The 23,309-nt window shown below is 41.5% G+C and overlaps 1 protein-coding gene and 1 pseudogene across 6 annotated transcripts in view; one reads left to right on the top strand and one right to left on the bottom strand.

The window, feature by feature from the left end:
* Tut4 (terminal uridylyl transferase 4) overlaps positions 1 to 13,330 on the bottom strand; it is a 99,754-nt gene extending 86,424 nt beyond the window's left edge. For all 6 annotated transcript variants that reach the window (XM_085839109.1, XM_021159720.3, XM_029476801.2 and 3 more), the window contains exon 1: positions 13,238 to 13,330. The gene's annotated coding sequence lies outside the window, so the exon portion shown is untranslated. The remainder of the gene's footprint in view (positions 1 to 13,237) is intronic.
* A 9,056-nt stretch (positions 13,331 to 22,386) lies between these two features.
* Positions 22,387 to 22,955, top strand: LOC110293384 (large ribosomal subunit protein uL6 pseudogene; annotated as a pseudogene).
* The last annotated feature ends 354 nt before the right edge of the window (positions 22,956 to 23,309 follow it).

The raw sequence follows: 23,309 nt of genomic DNA on the forward strand, positions 1-23,309 counted from the left end.
ACATCTTATTTAAAAAAAAAAAAAGTCAACAAAATGGCTCAGCTTATAAGAGAGTTTGTCTCAAAGTCTGACAACCTGAATTCAATCCCTAGTACTCGGACAGTGGAAGATATAACTAACTCCCCAAGTTATCCTCTGATCTCTACATGCACATGCATGACCATATACATACACTAAAACAGACACACATACAAAATAAATGCAAAACATTTTTGAAGAAAATGGTTTATATTTTTAGAAGTTTTATTTTACATCACCTAGTAACTAATTTTTTTTTTAATTTTCTATTGGTTTTTAATATTTTGTAGACAGTATCCTACTGATGTGAACTGAAACTTCCAGGAATAAAGTCATACCTGTGTTAAAGATTCTACAAGGCAAACTGAATTAGAACAACCAAGACTACAGAGAGCCAAATAATCTGACTATCTATAGTTCCCGTAATTAACTAATCGGTGCCCAGCTCTGTGTTGGCCCTAACAGTCTTATGACTACCAGGAATGTTCAAAAGATCCCAAGCTTCTACTACCCACAGCCTAAAATATCATCAGACAGTATCTGAAGCCTATAGCAGAGGTTCCCCTGCTTTACTGTAATCACCTAACCTGATGTTTCCAACAAACATTGGTTCCTAGCTTTCTTTGTTGTTTTATAAAAACCTCATTAGGGCAAATGAGATGGTTCAGTGGGTAAAGGTATTTATCAACAAGCCTGATAGTCTAAGATCAATCTCCAAAACCCACATAGTAGAAAAGAGAAAACTGTCTCCCACAAGTTGCTCTCTGACCTCCACATATGCATGTGCTATGGCATGTGCATGTGCACACATACATGCTAAATTAAATGCAAAGACCTTATTCACCTATTGCCACACTGGAAAATGGGAGATGGATATAATATTCTCCAGTTGTGTGCCCACTACTGAACCAGCCAAGCTCCAATGCCTAGCTACAAATCCATACTCACAAAACAGTTAAATTTAGTGAGTTACAAAACAAAAAAAATATCCTTAATAAAGAATAAACTTTATATTCTAGCAGCTTCATAGGGATTTGTTCCTACTTTTTAAACAAGAGACTCTATATTTTCATTTTGTATTGGGTCCTGAAAATTACACAGCATTTATTTTCTGGCAAACAGATATAAATAAATCTGGAGTGAAATGAAACAAACATTATTTATAAACATTCATAAAGGACAATTTAAGAGATACAGATAAAGTGGCCTAAAGAGATAGCTAAATGGACAAAGTATCTGCTGCAAAAACATGAAGACTTGACTTCAAATCCCAATCACCACATAAAAGCCCAGCGCAATGGTGCACATCTGTAATCCTAGCAGTGGGCAGCCGGAGGTGAAAAGGCAGATCCCAGGAGCTTACTTACTGGCTAGTCAAGCCTGCCTTCAGGATAAAGTTTTGAACTAAGAACTATGATCAAAAAACAAAACAAAACAAAACAAAAAATGTTTTGCAGTATAACATGTGTGCACTGATGAAGAGAATGCCCAAATGCATTGTGGTTTTATAAAGGCTCCTCAAATATATTAAAACCAGAATAACCTATCCTACACAAGTTGGATCTCATTTTTTGCAAAAGGCCCACTCTTACTCATCAATAACAAAGGTGGTGGAAACTTTTAAACATAGGGCCTAGTAGAAAGTCTAATCATAGGCTAGGACTAGTGGGATGGCTCAGTGGCTCAGACATTTGCCACCAAGCCTAAGGACCTTATTTTGAGAACTAGGTTCCATATCATAGAATAAAAAAAAGGACTTCTTTGAAGGCTGTCTCCTGACCTACACACACACACACACACACACACGGGGGTGGGGGGGATATATACAATTTTACAATTTACAAATTCAAACCTACAACTCTAAAATGAAATTTAAAATATTAATCATTAGAAACATGCCCTTAAAGGGGGACTAACTGTTAATTTCCTGGATGTAAGATAAGGTTTTGCAACTCACTGCCTCAATGATGTGCAACCTCACCAAATATCCAAACCAACAAGGTCAGTCAATTAGAATGAAACCTCCAGAACTGTGTACCAAAATAAACCTTTTCTCTTTGTAAGATAATTTTCTTTGGTTTTGGTTTGGGTATTTATTTTTACAAAAATGGAAAACAACCCAGAAAAATTACTCCAAAAAATGCAATGGTGAGTTAGACACCTCCCAAATGCTTGAGAGGTGTAAAGAGGAGGATGAAGCATTCAAGGCTAGCCTCAACCACAAAGCGAACCTGAGGGCAGCCTAGGCTACCTAAGATCTAGAATGTTTCTGAACCTGAGATAATGCCAGTCTTTGGAACTAGTTTGCAGAAGGAGTTTGGAAAAGTTTGAAGGAAAACTAGATAAAGCAAAGAATGCTAAAACCACCCAATAATTCGTGGGCCATTGTAATAAGGGTTCAAAAGACTTCAGAATGGTGACAGGAATGTGGGCCAGTGTACTGGCTATTTTTGTGTCAACTTGACACAGCTGGAGTTATCACAGAGAAAGGAGCTTCAGTTGAGGAAATGCCTCCATGAGATCCAACTGTAAGGCATTTTCTCAATTAGTGATCAAGGGGGAAAGGCCCCTTGTGGATGGTGTCATCCCTGGACTGGTAGTCTTGGGTTCTATAAGAGAGTAGACTGAGCAAGCCAGGGGAGGCAAGCCAGTAAAGAACATCCCTCCACAGCCTCTGTATCAGCTCCTGCTCCCTGACCTGTCTGAGTTCCAGTCCTGACTTCCTTTGGTGATGAACAGCAACATGGAAGTGTAAGCCGAATAAACCCTTTCCTCCCCAACTTGCTTCTTGGTCATGATGTTTGTGCAGGAATAGAGACCCTGACTAAGACAGCCAGTAAAAGCTATGCTGACGATGTTTCAGATGGAAGGGACTGTGATGACAACTGAATTACAGGCTACCCTTAAACAGTGGCAAGTGGGATAGCTGGCTTTTATTCTAGTTCTCTTAAAAATAAAAGGTAAGTTTATATGGAGAGAAGTTTCCTAGGTAGCAAAGCACTCAGACAGTGGCCTGTAAATTATTAATTGGCTGCTTTTACAGCAAATTAGCCCAATTTTACAGAAAACTGAAAGCAAAGAGAAACAGAGCAGAAAGATTTGGGGAACTTGCAGTTTGGAAAAACGGGGATGTTAAGGGTGAAGCCAAGAAAGATACAATTGCTTCATAAAAAGAGTAGAACCTGTCAAACTTCCATAAAAATGTTTTTAAAGGAAAAGATTTATTTTGACAGTTTCAAAGATTTTAGTCTACAATCATCTGGTTCTATTATGGTAGGCCTGAGATGAAGCATAGCATCTTACAGAAAAGGATGTTGTACAACTTATGGTGGCCAAGCAGAAAGGGGCAGAAGACAGTTAAGACACACCTTTCATAGACATGTTCCAAATGACATACTTCCTCTAATCAAGTCCCATCTCCCAACTACCCATTCAATAGTAACTCATCAATGAATAAACTCATTAATGAAATTAGGTCCCCCATGATCCAACCACCTCTCACCACCGGCTAGGAAACAGGCCTTCAATAACAAGTTTTTAGAATTATAAAAGATGCCACTGAGATTTTAAAGAAAAGTCAAAAATGCTAGTTGATGTACTGTAAGGAGCACCTGACAAGACAATCATGGAGCTTTTAGTGAAAGCTAAAGCTCCAAGGAAAACCCGAAAAAGTTAAGAGATGCCAGGACACACAAAGTGTAAAGGGAAGCTACAGACAGTACTCGGAGCCAACCCAAGAAATCTGCCATATAGACTGCAACCAGCAAAGCTGTATGAAAGAATGGATGGCCCATACTATTTGAAACCCTGACCCTTCACAATATCCCTAGGGTGCTACCACACATGGAACATCAGGATTAATGTTTGCTCTACTAGGTTTTTGGCCATGCTTTGATCCTAAACTCTCCACGTTTTTTTTTTTTTTTTTATCCTTTTTAACCCTTTTGAAATGGGGGTATATGCCCTGCACTATCATACTATCATATCTTGGAAGGTTCTAATTTATTTTTTTCACAAGTGCTCACACATGAGTTTGCCTAGAATCTCAGAGACTATGGACTTTTCCTTTCCTGTAATGCTGGCCAAATCTCAAGTCTTAAACAAGTTAAGCAAGTATCCTACCACTGAGCTTCATCTCCAGACTTGAAATTGGATGTTTTTAATAGCATTTTTTCTTAGATTTATTAACTCTTGTATTTATGTGTATAAGTATTCTGTATGTGCACCACCTTTGTGCTTGATGTCACAGGATGACAGAAGAGGGCATCAGATCCCCTGGAACTAAAATTACAGACCACACTTAATCACCATTTTGGTGCTGGCACCATTTTAAACCCAGGTCCTGTGCAAGAAAAGCAAATGATTTTAACTATGGAGCCATCTTTTCAGCTTCTCACACTTGGCTTTTTAGTAATGGAATACTTAAGACTTTGAGGATTTAAATAAATGGACATTTTGAATTTTAAGATAAATATAAGCCTTTCTTGATTGTTTTGGTTTTCTGAGACAGAATCTTCCTGTGTAGCCCTAGCTGTCATGGAAATAGCTCTGCAGATCAGGCTGGCCTCAAACTTTAGAGATCCATCTGCCTCTGCCTCCCAAGTGCTGGGATTAAATGCCTGAAGGATATAAATTTTCCTAAACTGGGACCACAATGCTACAGTTTGGATCTTAAACTTCCCTAAAGGCCTGTATGTTAAAGACTTGTTATTCCTTACCTTAGTGATATTGGGAGGTAGTAGAAACAATTCTAAGAGGCAGAACCTAATGAGAGGCCTTCTAATCACTAATGATATGGTTCTTAAAGAAAAGGTTAAGACACCAGCACCTTTCTTCTCTTACTATACAGATTGCAGCATACTACTGATACGACGTACTGTCTCTCCATAGGCTCAAAGCAACAGATCAATAACTGAAACTATTACTCCTTCTAAATTAACTACCAGGTATTTGTTCCAATACAGAGAAATGACTAACACTATACAAATGTAGCAATTTCACTTCTGGATATATAACAAAAAAAAGAATAGAAAACAAAAGGCCATTTTATATTCTTTTTTGACTACTTCATATGAGAAGAATCGTAAAGTATTTGTGGTTTGTGACTGGCTTATTTTATTTAGGTCAGCAGGTGAAAGTGCTTGCCACCAAGCACTGTGATCTAGAATTCAATCCCTAGGACCCACTTAATGGAGGGAGAGAACAAACTCCTCCAAGTTATCCTCTGACCTCTACATACTAGGCAGAGAAGATGGAGCTAGCCCCTAAAGAACTATTGCTGAACAGGTCTACTTCCCTCCTATCCTAATAACTTTTCTCTTCACTACCTCTACTGGGTGGTGGGCAAGAGGAGAGGTTGAACATTTATTAAAAATTAGGGGGGCTGGAGAGATGGCTCAGTGGTTAAGAGTACCGACTGCTCTTCCAAAGGTCCTGAGTTCAAATCCCAGCAACCACATGGTGGCTCACAACTACCCATAATGAGATCTGATGCCCTCTTCTGGTGCATCTGAAGACAGCTACTGTGTACTAATGAATAATAATAAATAAATAAATCTTTTAAAAAAAAGGACCAAAAACAGAAAAGATTTAAAAATCGGATATCTAAAAGCAAAAGTTTAGTAGAAAGTTAATTAATAGTTGTTAATGAAATCCTTGTTCCTACAAAAGACCCAGGTTCAGTTCCTAGAACCCACAGAATGGCTGATAACTCATTCTAACTCCAGCTTCAGGGGATCTAATGTGTCCCTGCCCTCCAAAGGCTCCTGCATGCCACTATAAAGTCTATAGCTTTGGACTAGAAAGATAGCTTAGCTGTTGAGAGAACTTGTATTTCTTCTAGAGAATCTAGGTTCAGTTCCCATCACCCATGTTAGAGAATGCCAACTCCAACTCCAAGAGATCCAACACCCTTTTCTGGATAGACAGGTACACAAAAGACAGATATACACACACGTGCACACATATAAAAACACACAAATAATAAAGTATGTCTTTTTTAAAGGTGAGTCTGAGTTAAAAGGATTTAAAGCAGGACACAATGGTGTATCCCTTTAGTCCCAGCACTCAAGAAAGAGGCAAGAAGATAGCTGTGAAATCAGCATGGTCTACAGTAAGCTCCAGGCTAACAAAGGCTGCACAGTAAAACCACCTCAAAAAAAAAAAAAAAAAAAAAAAAGACAAAGAGAGAAAAAGGGAAGAAAGGAAGGAAGGAAGGAAGGAAGGAAGGAAGGAAGGAAGGAAGGAAAGAAGGAAGGAAGGAAATGAGGGAAGGAGGGAACAAGCCCCAGTATCAAATAACAATAAGGATGTAGAGAATCTGTAACCTCAACACACATTATTCCACACAACTTAATATATCAGTCTAGCCAATTTGGAAAACCAGCAATTCCTAAGAAAACTGAACATAAATATAGCAAAACATTCAGAAACTTCACTCTTAAATGTACAGGCAAGAAAAACCACACCCAGGGCTGGAGAGATGGCTCAGTGGTTAACAGCACTGACTGCTCTTCCGAAGGTCCTGAGTTCAAATCCCAGCAGCCACATGATGGCTCACAACCATCCATAATGAGATCTGATGCCCTCTTCTGGGTGTCTGAAGGCAGCTACAGTGTACTTACACATAATAAATAAATAAATCTTTAAAAAAAAAAAACATACCTACATTGATTTTTTTAAGAGAGAGAGAGAGAGAGAGAAAGAGAGAAAGAGAGAAAGAGAGAAAGAGAGAAAGAGAGAAAGAGAGAAAGAGAGAAAGAGAGAGAGAAAGAGAGAAAGAAAGAAAGAAAGAAAGAAAGAAAGAAAGAAAGAAAGAAAGAAAGAAAGAAAGAAAGAAAGGAAAAAGAAAGAAAGAAAGAAAGAAAGAGCGAGCCCTGGAAGCTCCCAAAGGCCCATCAAATGATGAATAAATACAATGTGATATATTTCAGAGACTGCAATACTACTTCTCCATAAAAAAGGATGAAGGTGATGGTTACAGTATGAGCAAATTTTAAGAACATTAAACTTGGGGCTGGTGAGATGGCTCAGTGGGTAAGAGCACCCGACTGCTCTTCCGAAGGTCCAGAGTTCAAATCCCAGCAACCACATGGTGGCTCACAACCATCTGTAACGAGATCTGGCGCCCTCTTCTGGAGTGTCTGAAGACAGCTGCAGTGTACTTATATATAATAAATAAATCTTTAAAAAAAAAAAAAAAACATTAAACTTGGGCTGGAGAGACAGCTCAGTGGTTAAGAGCACTGACTGTTCTTCCAGAGGTCCTGAGTTCAATCCCCAGCAACCATATGGAGGCTCACCCATAATAGGACCTGATGCCCTCTCTTCTGGTGTGTCTGAAGAGAACAACAACGTACTCACATACATAAAATAAATAAATCTTTAAAAAATAAATTAGGCTTAGTGGAATAGGACAGACACACACTGCATGACTGCAGTTATATATAATGTCCAGAACAAGCATAATCTCCAGAGGAAGCTAGTGCTCACCAAAGGTTTAAGAGGCTGAAATGGGGAGTAACTGTTAATAAACCTTTCTGGGATAATAAAATATTAGGGAATTAAATGCTTGCAACCATTACACAACCTTACAACTACACTAAATTGTATATACCAATAACCTGTGGTACTTTAAAAGATGTGTGTGTGTGTGTGTGTGTGTGTGTGTGTGTGTGTGTATACATGCCACATGAGTGCAGTTACTGGAGCAGGCCAGAAGAGGACACTGATTCCCACAAGTTGTCCTCTAACCTATACTATACATACAAGTATGTATACATGTATACATACATATATATTCATTTATTCTCTCTCCCTCCCTCTCCCTTTTCCCATCCCCCCCCTCAATAATTCTGTAAAAAAATAGACGCTAGCCAGGCATCATAGTAGCACACACCTTTGATCCAAGAACCTGGAGGTATATGCCAGCCATGTCTACACAGTAAATTCCGGGATAGCCAGGACTATATAAAAAGATCCTGTCTCAAAAATTAAGAAACACATAAATTTTAAAAATGCAAGTTATTGAGGGGGGGGAGGGGAAGCCAGTGGTGGTGGCTTTAATCCTAGCACTCAGATGCAGAGGCTGATGGATCTTAGTTTGAAGCCAGCGTGGTCTACTGAGTGAGTTCCAGGACAGCCAGAGGTACACAGAGAAACCCTATCAAAACAACAACAACAACAACAAAACAAAAAACAAAACAAAAAAAAACACCAAGCCAGGCAGTGGTGGCACATGCCTTTAATCCCAGCACTCGGGAGGCAGAGGCAGGTGGATTTCTGAGTTTGAGGCCAGCCTGGTCTACAGAGTGAGTTCCAGGACAGCCAGGGCTATACAGAGAACAAAACAAACCAACCAACCAACCTGTGGAACTGAAGTGATAGCTCTATTCCCAGCATCTATGCCACATGGCTTATAACTGCCCGTAACTTGAGTTCCTGGGAATCTGAAGCCCTCAGACAATCACACTTATGTGCACAAACCCATACAAATACATCCAAAATTACAAATCAAGTAAAACTGTAAAACAGCAGTAAATACCTCTACCCAATGAGCCAGCCTGCCAGCCTTCCCTAAGTTTTGTAAGCCATAAGATGTTTTGTAAAGTTAGTCTTTGCTCAATTTTATTGGTTTACAGTAAGCTTGTATACTTTTTCTTTTTCCAACTACATAAACAATTAAAAAAGTAAAACTACTGGGTATGCTAGTGCATACATTTAATCCCAAAACTCTGAATTTGGGATTTGAGGACAGCTTACATAGTCTTCTTAATATCCATCCTAACCTACTGTTTTCAAATCAAAAGAATGAAAAACTTCCTTACAGGTTATAGAAGCTATTAGCAAGGAAGCTAAGTTAGAAAAACAAAAATATTGGACTACAAGTCAAAAAACATTTCTAATCACAACTCAAAATGTTAATTACCTCACATGGTGATCCCAATTACAATATTTAAACTTTTTTCAAAACATGTCTTAGTATAGAGTACAAATAGAAATGTTGGTTAAAGTATGAATGAATGAATAAATGATCAACCTTAGGCAGTTTCCTCTTCTATAAAATTGAGAAAATATTCACTAGATCTGATAAGCAAGTGACATGTATATACTAGGCATAAAGACCTGCTTTGAAATCTGTCACTCCATGTTCTTCAGCAAATATCTCAACCTATGAATCACAAACTCCTCATTATAAACAGTTTTTTCATGGGGCCTTAGGTAAAACAAGTGAAGAAATGCATAAAAAAAGCACAGTACCTGGTAAAAGAATAAGTAGTCTAATAAATTTTCTTCTCCTTCAATACACAGAATTATGAACATACAATGAAAAAAATTATATGAAGATAACACTGAATAACACTATTAATTCAATGGAGATATCTGAATTGTGAATATTTGCATTTAGGTACTTTTTCCTATTTGGATATTTGAAAAGTGAAGCACTTGGAGACATGCTGGTTTTTAAACTTCCTTGAATTATATGATCACCTATGATTCCAAACCTACAACAATTGATTTAAAAACATGTGAACTATCCTAAATTCTCTAACGTTTTTTTTAAATCTACATCTCCTGCTTTTGACAAACCAGTGTCTCTTCCTTTGCCTGTTTGGGGGGTTATACTGGAGATTATACTGAGGACTTCACTAACACTAGACAAGCGCGCTAGCTACTACTAAGCTACACCCTGAATACTATTTTTTTTTAAGATGTTATTGTAAATAAGTACATTGTAGCTGTCTTCAGACACACCAGAAGAGGGCATCAGATGTCATCAGGAATGGTTGTGAGCCACCATATGGCCCCTAGGACCTGAACTCAGGACCTTCAGAAGAGCAGTCAGTGCTCTGACCGGCTGAGCCATCTCACCAATCCCTGAATACTATTTTTTTTTAAAGATTTAGTTAGTTAGTCAGTTAGTTAGTTAGTTAGTTAGTTAGTTTACGTATGTGAGTACACTGTCACTCTCTTCAGACACACCAGAAGAGGGCATCAGATCCTATTCCAGATGGTTGTTGAGTCACCGTGTGGTTGCTGGGAACTGAACTCAGGACCTCTGGAAAAGCAGTCAGATGGCTGAGCCATCTCTCCAGCCCCCCCACCTTTTTTTTAAACAACAACATACTTCCAGGGGGCTGGAGAGATGGCTTAGCGGTTAAAAGCGCTGACTACTCTTCCAGAGGTCCTGAGTTCAATTCACAACAACGATGTGGTGGCTCACAACCATCTGGAATAGGATCTGATGCCCTCTTCTGGTGTGTCTGAAGAGAGCAACAGTGTACTCATATAGATAAAAAAAATAAATAAATCTTAAAAAAAAAAAAAAGAACATACTTCTAACTACAAATGACACCAATTTCTTAACATTATTGCAGTAATTAAAATACATGCAGTTTAATCTGGAAAGAAACACATCTCAGTTTTTACATCCAAATATTCACTTTTTGTTTGTGAGCTTTAGTGGTTTTTTGTTCGTTTGTCTGTTTCTGAAATTAAATTTCACTATGCCTCCATGGCTGGCCTGGAGCTCACCATGAAAACCAGTCTGTCCTCAAACCCACGGAACCTGCCTCTGCCTCCAGGCACTGGGATTAAATCGTGTACCATCATAAATAGCTAAAACTTGTGCTAAACAACACTTAAGAGCATCAGTATTTGCAGGTTTAGTCTTGAATGTCTTGTTTCTCTGAAGCCAAATCTTCTCATAGTAAATTCAGTTGTTTTCTATCCATGGATCCTGATTATAAAGAACACAATCTAGGGGCTGGAGAGATGACTCAGTGGTTAAGAGGACTGACTGCTCTTCCGAAGGTCCTGAGTTCAAATCCCAGCAACCACATGGTGGCTCACAACCATCTGTAATGAAATCGGATGCCCTCTTCTCTCTTTTGTGGTGTGTCTGAAGACAGCTACAATGAACTTACATATAATAATAAATAAATCTTAAAAAAAAAAAAAAAAAAGAACACAATCTAGCTGAGTGGTGGTGACTCACCACTTTAATCTCAGCACTCAGGAGGCAGATCCAGTTCCAAGATAGCCAAAGCTACACAGAGAAACCATGTCTCAAAATGCTCCCCCTCCCCAAAAGAACACAAGATAATAAGCATTTATGTATGTCAAGGTTAATTTTGAGCTTAAAAAACGTTCTCTACTTTTATAAAAATGTACACGCTATAGGAACAAATAAAAATCACCTTTAAACCAGGCAGTGGTGGCGCATGCCTTTAATCCCAGCACTCCGGAGGCAGAGGCAGGCGGATCTCTGAGTTCCAGGACAGCCTGGTCTACAAAGTGAGTTCCAGGACAGCCAGGGCTACACAGAGAAACCCTGTCTGGGAAAAACAAAAACAAAAACAAATCACCTCCAAGTGCTGCCTTATAAAAGTATTTAAAATTACAGTCATAAAATTTCATTTTAAAGCTTAAATTTAACATGCAAAGCACTATTCTTAAACTAAACAAAATCAGATGTAATTCTAGGTAAGTAAGAGTTTACAAATTTGAAGTAAGTTTATTATATATGTGTCAATACCTTATTGACTGTACTAACAGCTTGGTCAAAGCTAACGAAGACTTTCTTTCTATGGTTAGATGTTCACCATACTTAAAACATGATCATGTCATTCAGTTTCACTTCCACTTTTAGCCTCTTTTAAGGAAGCTTTACTTTTTTTTTTAAACCATTTTCTACACTAGCCAACTAAAACTATGCAAAAAGAGCACAGTATCTAAGAGGTTAAGGTAACTTCCTTTTGTTTATAATATTTTTAAAATGAGAAACAGCTTAAACTTCTCTTCCCAACATAGATGGTGTTTAAGCCCTCCATATAATTTGTTTATAAAGGCACCATAAAGCACACTGTATGCTCGTGACCTATCTTAAGAAAAGCCAAGTCAAACAATATTTCATAGTTTTACAAGTTGTGGCTAATCTGTAGTAGGATGTCAGAGTACACCATATTTCTAAGGGGATACACATGGGCTCTGAGTAAAGAAAATGTTAAGTGCATACACACGCAGTCGACATTTAAAACTTGCCACAATTCAACATTTGGGAATGGCATTTTCCCTAAATTATCAGATCCATTGGGATTTTCCTATTTTATTCCTTTTAAAACACAGTATGTTGTTTCACCAAGTGCTTCAAACACATTCCTGCTCCAAGACACGCTCTGGAGGGGGAGGGGATACATCTATAGATATAAAAGGTTATATGACCTCCGCGAGCTAATTATTAAATTCATTCCAACAAATCACAATTCAAATTGCATTTCTGGACACTAAGATTACAAAAGATCGCAGAACGTCAAATGTTTAAGGAATTACTTTTGTATCGAAATGAAGAAACATGGTATACTAAAACTAAAATCTCACGCAAGGTACAAGATTCATCTGCTTTAAAGTTTGATAATCTTCTTTTTAAAAATGTTTAACCAACGTTAAGATAACAGTAATTAATCCCATTCAGGTACTGACTAGAAATCCCGCTGCTTCTTTGAGGTCTAACCACCTCATTCTTTTGTAATCCTGATATCAAAAGGATCAGAAACCACTTGCGGAGGCGTGCGACACACTGGGGAAGTGCTGTCTGTTTACAAATACGAATCTCACAGTTACCCACGTCAAAAGCGCGCAGTACCACCACCTCTCGACTGGGGGGGGCGGGGGACAGAGACGGCGGGCGAGCAGGAAACGAAATCCACACAAACCTACCTCTGCTCCCTCCCGACAAGGACAAGCCCGGGGGGTGGCGGGGAGGACACGCTGTCTCTGTGTGTGTTTACAAGTGTATATATACATACACATACACAGGGTGAAAGAAAGACACACAATACAGACACACACGCACTGGATCTAAGCGAAGGTTAGACCAATCCCGTTAACTCAGATACTCCTACCCCGTCTACAACAGGTTTCGGTGGCCGGACAGGCGCCCCGGCTTTCCCTAAGGTCGGCCCCCCCAAAGCCCTCCTCAGGCCGCCCAGGCCGCCTTCTCGACTTCCCTCCTTCTCTCGGCTTTCCCCTGGGACACCAGAAGCCAGTTCCAGCCCAGGAGGAAGTGCCAGGCCCCGAGGGGGCGGCGGAGACGCGCTCCGGCGGCCCGGACACCTGCGAGGCGCCGCACCTGAAGGGGACAAGCGGGGGCCCCCCGGGCTCAGCGGCCGAGCACACCCCCTCGGCAGCCCGCGCAGCGCGGCGGCCCGCAGCCCCGTACCTGAGAAGCCCGCGAGCTACAGGCGCGCGCGACGCCTCCTCATCGCAGAGGCTCCGGCTCCCCCTCCGCCTCCCGCCGCCGCCGCCGCCCCCGTCGCCGCCGCCGCCGCCGCCGCCGTCGCCGCCGCCGATGGAGGCCAGGACACGACGAGCTCAGGACTCCACCGCCATGTCCGCCGCGCCGCGAACTGCATTGTGGGGGGGAAGGGACGGGGAGGGGGAGGAGGAGGGAGCGAGAGAAAGAGGAGGACCCGCTGAGGGGAGGGGGCTGAGGGAGAGTGGCGCCTGGCCGAGGGGGGAGGGGAGTCGGAGGCTCTCCCCAGCCTGGGATCCCGGCTGGGATGGGAGGAGATAGCCTCGGAGGCGGGGAGCAGAGCCTCCCAGGGCTGGGTTCAGGGGCTCCCTCTCCTTTAATTCTGGGGATCCCCCCCCAAGCACCCGTCAAACCTCGGCGGAGGAGGGGGTAGACCGGGGGGGGGGGGGAGGAGGGGCTTCGCTCCGGGGCTCGTGGCGGATGCCCGGAAACAATGGGGAGGGGATGGAGGTGGGAGGACGGCGCGCACACACCCGCGCAGAGGAGGGAGAGCGGACGAGCGCGCGCCGGCTCCGGTCGAGGCCGGAGCTGGGGGCGGGCGGGCCCCCGAGGGTGGGAGGGAGGGAGGGAGGGAGGGAGGGAAAGGGTCGGAGCTACCCGCGGCTCGCTGGCTGGAGCCGGCCTGCAGGGAGAGAGAAAGAGAGAGAGAGAGGGTCCTGCGGTCCAGCACGCCGACGCCGGGGAGCGGCGCGAGGACGCCGGCGAGCTTAGGGTCGCGTGCACCGTCGCGCTTCTCACGTCAGGCTCCCTGGCTGCGGGCGCTTTGCCTGAGGCCCCGGGGCGGGAAAGGGGGCAGGTTGCCTAGCTGTTCCCCAAGGGGAGGCCATAGATATGCAGGCTCGGGCTTGTCACTGTCCGACATCCCACGCGTTTCTTGAACCATCCGCGACCATCCCTGGCTTCTGAGCACTGTGGAGCAGCTAGCAGGAGGGAGCCCCCCACCCCTTCACCCTTGCATCCAATCCAGTTTTGCATCACCTCAGGACTAACAAAGCAGGGAAATCTTGAGAAACAGTTCGAAAACCATTTCTTTAGTTTCAGGTGGGCGTAGAAACAACTACCAAGAATGATTTCCCTCCTTCCTCCTTTTTTTTTTTTTAATGTGTTAGCTTCCTCTCATTTAAATTTACACTCATGGAAGACTAGAAGGCTTTGTTAGTTTATTTTAATGACCCCCCCCCCGCCCTCGCCCCCAAGCCTCGAGATTATTATTTGACCAGTCTCCTACTTCACTCAGAGCTGGACAAATCACACAACTGCAATCCTTGAGGTGGTTATTTACTAGGCAGAAAAAGTGTATGGCACCAAACGTGGGGGTTTTATAAAGGGAAGCAGCTGAATCTTAAATATTTACAAGGTAATGACAAATTTTCTCGTGACTCACAGACCAGAGCTGCTAAGAGGCTACAGAGAGGCAATTGTCTCTGCAGAGTTCATCGACTTCCCACTACATCCCAGAACTGAACACCTCTCACATGATATGTCCATCAGAATCCCCAAAGCTGACAAGCTTAGTGAGAAGGGACCAAGCATTGCCAACTTACTACTAGGCATTGAGCTGAGGAGGCTTCATACACTTAACAACCTAATCTTCATACTGATCTTGTAACAATAGATACTATGGCTTCCATTTGCAGAGGAGAAAATATGCTCTGACAATTCGCTTCCCCCTGTCTCTGACTCTAGCAGACCCAGGAGCTGTGGATAGAGGGTTGCCAGTCAACCCTTCCAGCTTGGGGCAGTTATCAAACCAATAAAAATCCAGAGTTATGTCATCTGAAACATTTTTAAATGTGTCCAAACTTCAGAGAGATAAGGTAAGGAACAGAAGAGGAAATGAAAGTGAAAACCGAAAGTTAGGTGTGGTAGATGACCGCTGTAATAACAGCGTTCTGGAAGCTGGGGCGGGATGGTCACCAGGTCCAAGGCAGACTCTGTAGCCCAGGCTGGCCTCCAACTCAGAAAGCCGCCTGCCTTTGCCTTGATCTCTTTAAAAATAAGACTTATAGCTTCCACAGTAACATGTTCATTTTTTTTTTGTTTGTTTTGGCTTTTTTGTTTCTTTTCCTTCTTTCTTTCTTTCTTTGTGGCGTTTGGGGGAGGTTGCAAGAGCAGAGGACAGATATGAAGGAATGGGGAGAAGAGTGGGGTGAGGGCATATGATGTGAAATTCACAAAGAATTGATAAAATGTTTAAATAAATAAACGACTTGTATGGTGGAGTGGTGGAGTACACCATTAATCCCAGCAGGGGATAGGAAGGCGGGAGTAGGTGGATCTTTTGAATTTTTGGCCAATATGAAAAGGAGTCACAAAGCAGCCAGGGCTACCAAGTAAGACCTTGTCTCAAAAACCAGGATTTGGGCGTATAGCAGCTCAATGTAACAGTACTTGCCTAGCATGTAAAGGGCTCTGAGTCTGATCCTCAGTGCTGGAAAGAGAATAATGAAAACGTAAAGCTGATAGACACACTTAAAAGGATTACCAACATGCTCCTCACTGATATTAAGTCCTTGGACCAAATTCAACTGAACTCCTGATGACTTAGTATAAGCAAAGTTCAGTGCCTAGACAAACTACACAGACTGCTGTTCAGAAATCTCACTGTTGAGCAAGGAAGGGAGTTCTATTAACCTGTAGTCAATAGAGCATGTGACTATACAGAGAAACCCTGTCTCAAAAAAAAAAAATAGAGCATATGAACAAATACAAATACACTAGAGGATGTGATAAATTCCATGTGGGCGAGCCTCCAGCAGAAGAGATAGTCCCTAGACCTTCAAGGATTACCTGTTTTGTGACAAACACATGTTTATGATTCAGTAGACAACATTTAGTCTAGAATATGAAAATATTGAGTCTACAAGAAAGCTTCCTGTGTCTCCAGATAACTCCCTTTTCCTATTTTTCAAGATCCAACTCTTATTTAGTTGTTGTTATTGCTTAAGACAGGATCTCTTGTAGCCCAAGCTGGCCTCCAGCTAGCCATGTACCTGAGGATGACCTTGAACTCCCAAGTCTTAGGATCACAGGCATGTACTACCATACCCCTTTATTCTTGTGTCCTTTACTAAATCTGATCACACAAACATCACACTCTCTCCAATCTCTGAATCCCAATTATTTTACCTGTCTGTCACCAATAGATTCTAATCTTAAACACAAATACTTGTATTTGTATTGCACTGCCTACAATTTGTTGAGTTGAATGCTTGGGCTGCATACTCCTATTTATCATTACAACTAGATAATTCTGGCATTCTGACAGGAAGAATGAGGAAATACAGGGTTTAACCAATGCCAGCATTCATTAAATATATCAAAGACAGAACCTGAATGCCAGCTCTATGTTCTTTGCTTTGAACTACACAGTACTGAAAAAATTACAAATCCCCGGCTGCTCTGTGAAAATACTCAGAGAACCTCTCTGTAATACTTTCAGGAACAGTCCCATGGTTGTAGTTAAGGCCTTAAATTTAGACTTCCCGTCTAGATGTCGCAAGGAACTCTGCTTCATCCTAAAAGGTGGAATTTCCTTTCAGCTAAAGTTTGATTCTGTCCTACAAAATGAGAAATAGAATTACCTAGCGAACCGATACTTTTATCTGTTATCTTCTTAGATAATGGGGCTATGTTATTCAGCTTCTATTAATAAAATGACATACCAGAAGTAGCTTACTTATGTAGAAAGGAGGTTTAGGGTTTGGAGTGTAGTTCAATATCAGACTGCTTGCCCGGTATGCTCAAAGTCCCCATGTTTACTCTCTATCTCTGGGGGAGGGGGTTACTTGGCTCACAATTTTGAGGTTCAAAGTTCAAGATCTGATGATGGTTTAGGCCTCTGCTGAGGGGAGACATGGTGTCACATGGTGGCCGAAAATTACATAAGAGAGCAGGCTTTCCTAGCTCCGTCCAGGAATAGGACTAGGCTCAGGCATTTCTAACAGCCCTACCAGAAAACCACTTCCTTTAATGCTACTAATCTTTCACGAGGCCCAACCTCCTTTTTCAAATTAAATTCTTGGGGGGCAAAGGCAGGGACTGCTCAGTCTGCCTGTGTGCCTGCTTACATACAGAGGCCAGACAAGGGCACTGGGAGTCTTCCTCAATCTCCTACCCTATTTTTTGAGATGGGGTCTCTCACTGAACCTGGCTGTCCAGCGAGCTCCCAGGATCTCTCTTTCCGCTCTCGCTACTCCTTAATGGTAGAGTCACTTAAGACCTTGCCTGGCTTGCAAATGGCTCTTGGAGATTTGAACTCCGTCCCCTTACTTTCACAGGAAGCACTCTTACCTGTGAGGCATCTTTCAAACCCACCCTCTCCTCCCCAAAGGTTCCATCTGGTCTCACATTGCCTTACCGGGAGCAAAGCTTCTAAATTTGTGGACCACTGAAGGACAACCAAATCCTACCCAGAGCAAAAACTTATTAAAATAAAATAAACCCTATCAGTGAATATAAGGTCAATTTGGTGAGAATCAGAGCAAGAAAGATAAACCCAAAAGATAAGTCTGTCCAAACAAAGACCTGCTGGTTGATCCTAAAGACCCATGTTATGTGGTGAGAGGAGAGAGCCTCTGACCCTCACACATGCACTGTGACACTCATGTGCCACACACACACACACACACACACATTTAAAAAAAAATCTTTTAAGAATGCATCACACCAATACAGTGGTCCTAACCATGTTTTCTTCTATTTTGTAATCCCAGCACACAATTCTGAAATGCAAGAAGTTCCCAAAACTTGTTGACCTGTTCGTTATCTATAATCAAGAAAATATCTTCAAAGTTTAAAATTTGTTTAGTTTTACTAAGACCATAATGAAACCAAAGTTCAGGGCAGGGGTGTGTGTACATAACTCAGTGATAGATGACTTTGCCTAACATGCTCAAGGCCCTGGGTTAGACCTTCCTTATCAAGGGTGGGGGTGGGGTCCTGAGGTCTGTCTGCTCACCCAGAAGACAGTGTAAAGGACTATTTGTCTTTGGCTCTTTGCATTCCTAAAATTAAACAAGATAGAGTATATAAAACAACTAAACTTTTTTCTTAATCCTCTTCTCAAACTTGAGGGTCTCACCTGCCTCAGTTTGGATTTTACACGCCCTTGACAGGGCACATGTGTACACTTACATTGATTCATCAGAGTCTGTCCAGAGAACTCTCAGATTTGGAACTTAAAAAACAGGAAACAGAAAATAACACTATGCCCTTTCACTTACTTAAAGTATTAGAAAGTCTTTTTTTTTTTTCAAAATGGCAATTTTTTTCTCAAAAACAAATAAGTGGCCTTCTAGATGGCTTAATCAGTACAGGTGCCTGCTGCCAGCATCTGACTACCTGCGTTTGATTCTCGAACACACAATAGAAGGAGAAAACAGACTTCTACAAGTTACTCTTTGACCTCTACCCTCACTGTGGCACACCCACCCGTGCTACATACCACACACACACACACAGAAACCCATAAGGAAAAAAAGATGATCTTTAAAAGACAGTATTATTATGGTTCTATGGAGCTAATATAGGACCACATCTTAGGGACTAAAATAAAAATAATTTTCTTTAGGGGCTTGAGAGACAACTCAACAGTTAAGAACATGGTTGTTCTCCCAGAGGACCCAAGTTTGATTCCCTACGTTCATATGGTGGCTCCCAATCGTCTGTAACTCCAGCTCCAAGAGATCCGACTCCTTCTCCTGACCTCTGAGGGCAGCAAGCACGTATGCCCTGAACATAAATACATGCAGGCAAAACACTCACTGATAAAATAAAACAAATAAATCTTTGTAAAATATATTTTGGTTTGTTTTTTATTTTTGGCTTTTTAAGACAGGGTTTCATTATAGAAGCTCTGGCTATCCTGGGACTCACTCCATAGACCAGACTAACCTGAAACTCACAGAGATCCACCTGCCTGTGCCTCCCAAGTGTTGGGATTAAAGGTGTACACCACCACACACAGCCCATAAAACATTTTCCTTTTAAAAAGGATTATTAGGAACTGAGAAGATGGCTCAGTAGTTAAGAGTGCATGCATATTGCTTTTGAAAAGTCCTGAGTTCAGTTTCCAACACCCACATGTGGTGATTTACAGTGACCTATAACCGCAGCACCAGGGAATTGAACTCCATGAACTCCTGCACTTTTGTGCATATATCCACACACTTATACACAAATATATACACAATTAAAAATAATTTTAAAAAATTTAGCTGGGTGATGATGATACATGCCTTTAATCCCAGGACTTGGGAGACAGAGGCAGGTGAATCTCTAAGTTTGAGGCCAGCCTGGTCTATAGAGTGAATTCCAGGACAGCCAGGGCTACACAGAGAGACCCTGTCTCAATAAAAATCAAAGAAAGAAAGGAAGGAAGGAAGGGAGGGAGGGAGGAAGGAAGGAAGGAAGGAGAGAGAGGGAGAGAGAGAGAGAGATTGATTGATTTTTTTTAAGAGCCTTTCTTTATCCTAAATTTATAGGTCAGTTTGGGGAAAAAAAATCTATAAACCTGGGAGAGAATCAAATCAAAACTAATTTTTGTACAACAAAACTTTTATTTTATAATTTTACATTTTATGGTGCCCGGTAGTCAAAGTGCAGATCTTTACTCGCAGCACTCAGCAGGCAGAGGCAGATGGGTGTCAATGGATTTGATATCAATCAGATCTACATAGAGAGTTCAAGCCAGCCAATGATACACAGTGAGACCCTGTCTCAAAAGCAAAACAACACAATAACAACTTACAGGTGGCTATTACACTTCTATTTGAATATTTGTACATTTAACAGAGGATGTATTCCTTCCTAAATCTACCTGTTCTCAATGACAGAAGTTCTTCTTAATCTATTGAGGTCTTTTCTTTCTTTCCTTCCTTCTTTCCTTCCTTCCTTCCTTCTAATGAGATTGAGAATTGTGTAGCCCAAGCTGATCTCCCACTTACTTACTAGTTGAGGAAAACCTTGAACTTCTAATTCTCCTGCCTCGACATCCAGAAATCTGTAGTTATCTCCAGTTTCATTCAGGACTGGGGAATCAGACTTAGGGCTTCATGTATGCTGGGCAAACTCTAAGCTACTTCTTCAACCCAGATATCTTCCTTTCAGTTCATCTGCTGATAACTCTGGCTTCAAGAATAGAGTCACCCTTCTTTTTCTTCATATGTAAAAATGATGAATTAGATAATCTACGGCAGGAAGAGAGTCCAAAATTGTAAACTTCTGGCATGAACTCTCCTTTAAGCAAGCTGTTTTACTTCCCTCTAAATTGATTTTATTCTCCTTTCCCCTTTAAAACAAAAATGAGATTCAATGCCATTCTATCCGTCTCCTTGCGACCAACTCTAATGTGTTAGGACAATCTGTATTCTGATTCATCTTTATGTCCTATAAAATGCCGTGCCCTCTATCCAGAAATAACCCCTCACATATATGGTCAGATGATTTCAACAAGGATGCACCAAGAATCGGTTATGGTTTCTTTTTTTTTTTTTTTTTTTTCCTCCAGAAAATAGCGCTTGAGAAACTGGATCCCCACAAGCAAAGAGTGAAATTAGATCTCAACCTTAGATCATATACTAAAGCCAACTCAAAATATATCCATGACCTAGATAAAGGACCTAACACTGTAGAACTCTTAGACAAAAACATAGGGGAAGAGTTCTAAGACACGGAAGGGACAGGGAGCAACAACTAAGATAGATTGAACTACAAATAAACTTTTAACTTTTGTTCCTTTTTTTTCCTTGATCAAGGTCTATTTATTTATTTATTTATTTTTGCATTTTAAAAAACTCTGTGTTTGCATACACATACTTGGGCTGCGGTATAGGGATGAAGGTCAAAGGACAACTTTCAGGAATCCTTCTCTCCTGCCATGTGGATTCTGGGAATGGAACTTAGGTTGTCAGGCTTAGCAGTAAACACCTTTACCTCCTGAGCCATCTCCCTGACCTATAGACCTTATTTTTGCAAAGACACTATCAACAGAGTACAAAGGTAACACAGAGAAAGAAAGAAAATATTTACAAATTGTGTATCTGGAGAGGAACAGATAACTGCAATATACAGAAGACTCCTAAACCCAAGAACAGGGAAACAACACGAGTCAATTCACACACAGGATTAAAACAGTTTCTCCAAAGAAGATATCCAAATGCCAGTACACACAGGAAAAGACACCGAAAAGCAAATCGTCAGAGAAATGCCAGTCAAAAGTACAGTGAGAGAGTATTTCACTATTCTGGCTAGTATTAAAGAAAAAATAAAAAGAAGATCAGTAGTCATGGTCCACAGTTGTACACAAATGTAGATGTAAGCATTCACTGAGTTATACACTTTTAAGTCTTGTACTCCTAGGCTGTAATTTTAAAATGACAAGTAGTCTGACTTAACCTGAGGTAAAGGCGAACGAAAAAGGTTAGCAGAAGTAAGGATCAAATCTTGATCATCAATTTGATGGGATTTAGAATCTTATGAGAACAACCTCTATGATATTGAGGGTTTTCCACAAATATGTAATGGGAGTGGAAAGACCCACTTGACTATGGGGAAGCAGAACTCTAGGGTAAAAGGTCCAGACTGAACACAAAGAGAAAATATGAGCAGGTATTGCTGTATCTTTGCTTCCGGACTAACCACCGCACACTCCTACCAACACGCCTCCCTGCTATAAGATAGAATACCATCAAACTGTGAGCTGAAGTAAATCCTTTCTTAAGTTGCTTTTGTCAGGTATTTTGTCCCAGTGATGAAAATGGTGGCTAACAGTGAAATGCTAAGTGAAGTTGGGAAGGTGAAGTTGCAAAGAGCCTTATTAAAAAAAAAAAAAAAACAGACTTCGGGCTGGTTAAGAGCATTGACTGCTCTTCCAGAGGTCCTGAGTTCAATTCCCAGCAACCACATGGTAGCTCACAACCATCTGTAATGGGATCCGATGCCCTCTTCTGGTGTGTCTGAAGACAGCTGCAGTGTACTCATATATATAAAATAAATAAATCTTTAAAACAAACAAACAAAAAAAAAAAACTAGACTTTGCTCTCTTTGCCCATCTACTTCGAGAATGAAGACAATTCTCAGCAGTCAGACTGCCAACATTCCAGAAAATGTCAACATCACTCAGAAGGGGTGCACAGTCATCGTGAAGGGCCCCAGGGGGAACTCCGTGGAGGGACTTCAGTCACATCAATGTAGAGCTGAGTCTCCTTGGAAAGAAAAAGAGGCTCCGGAAATGGTAGGGTAACAGAAAGGAGCTGGCCACTGTCAGAACCATCTGCAGTCATGTTCAGAACAAGATCAAGGAGGTTACACTGGGCTTCTGTTATGAGATAAAGTCCCTTCCCCAACAACGATGTTATTCAGAAGAATGGGTCCTTGGATGAAATCTGAAATTTCTAGGGTGAAAAATACAATGGCAGGGTGCAGATGAGGATGGGTGCCGATTGTTCTCTCTCCCAAGCCCAGAAGGATGAATTAATCCTTGAAGGAAATGATATTGAACTTGTTTCAAATTCAGCGGCTCTGATTCAGCAAGCCACAACAGTTAAAAACAAGGATATCAGAAAGTTTTTGGATGGCATCTATGTGCCTGGGAAGGGAATGGTGCAGCAGGTTGGCAGGTAAGACCTAAGATACCCAGCTCCAGAAACAAGATCCTGGCTACCAGTACAAAGTGGGCCCTCTGGGGACAATAAAAGACTTATATAGAGAGAGAAGAAGAAGAAGAAGAAGAAGAAGAAGAAGAAGAAGAAGAAGAAGAAGAAGAAGAAGAAGAAGAAGAAGAAGAAGAAGAAGAAGAAGGCGGAGGAGGAGGGGAGGGGAGGGGAGCGGGAGGGGTGGAGGAGGAAGAAGAAGGAGGAGGAAGACTGGACGCCATCCTGCAGGTACTGTTGAGAAACATTCAACGTTTACATCGGAGAAGCATGCGCTCACATTTCTGCTTTGGAAAGTAAATTCCAGGGGACACTGCAAAGTCAG

This window comes from Mus caroli, unplaced genomic scaffold (genome assembly GCF_978045245.1).
Source record: "Mus caroli unplaced genomic scaffold, Mus_caroli_1 scaffold_6, whole genome shotgun sequence".
In the NCBI taxonomy this organism is placed as follows: Eukaryota; Metazoa; Chordata; class Mammalia; order Rodentia; family Muridae; genus Mus; species Mus caroli.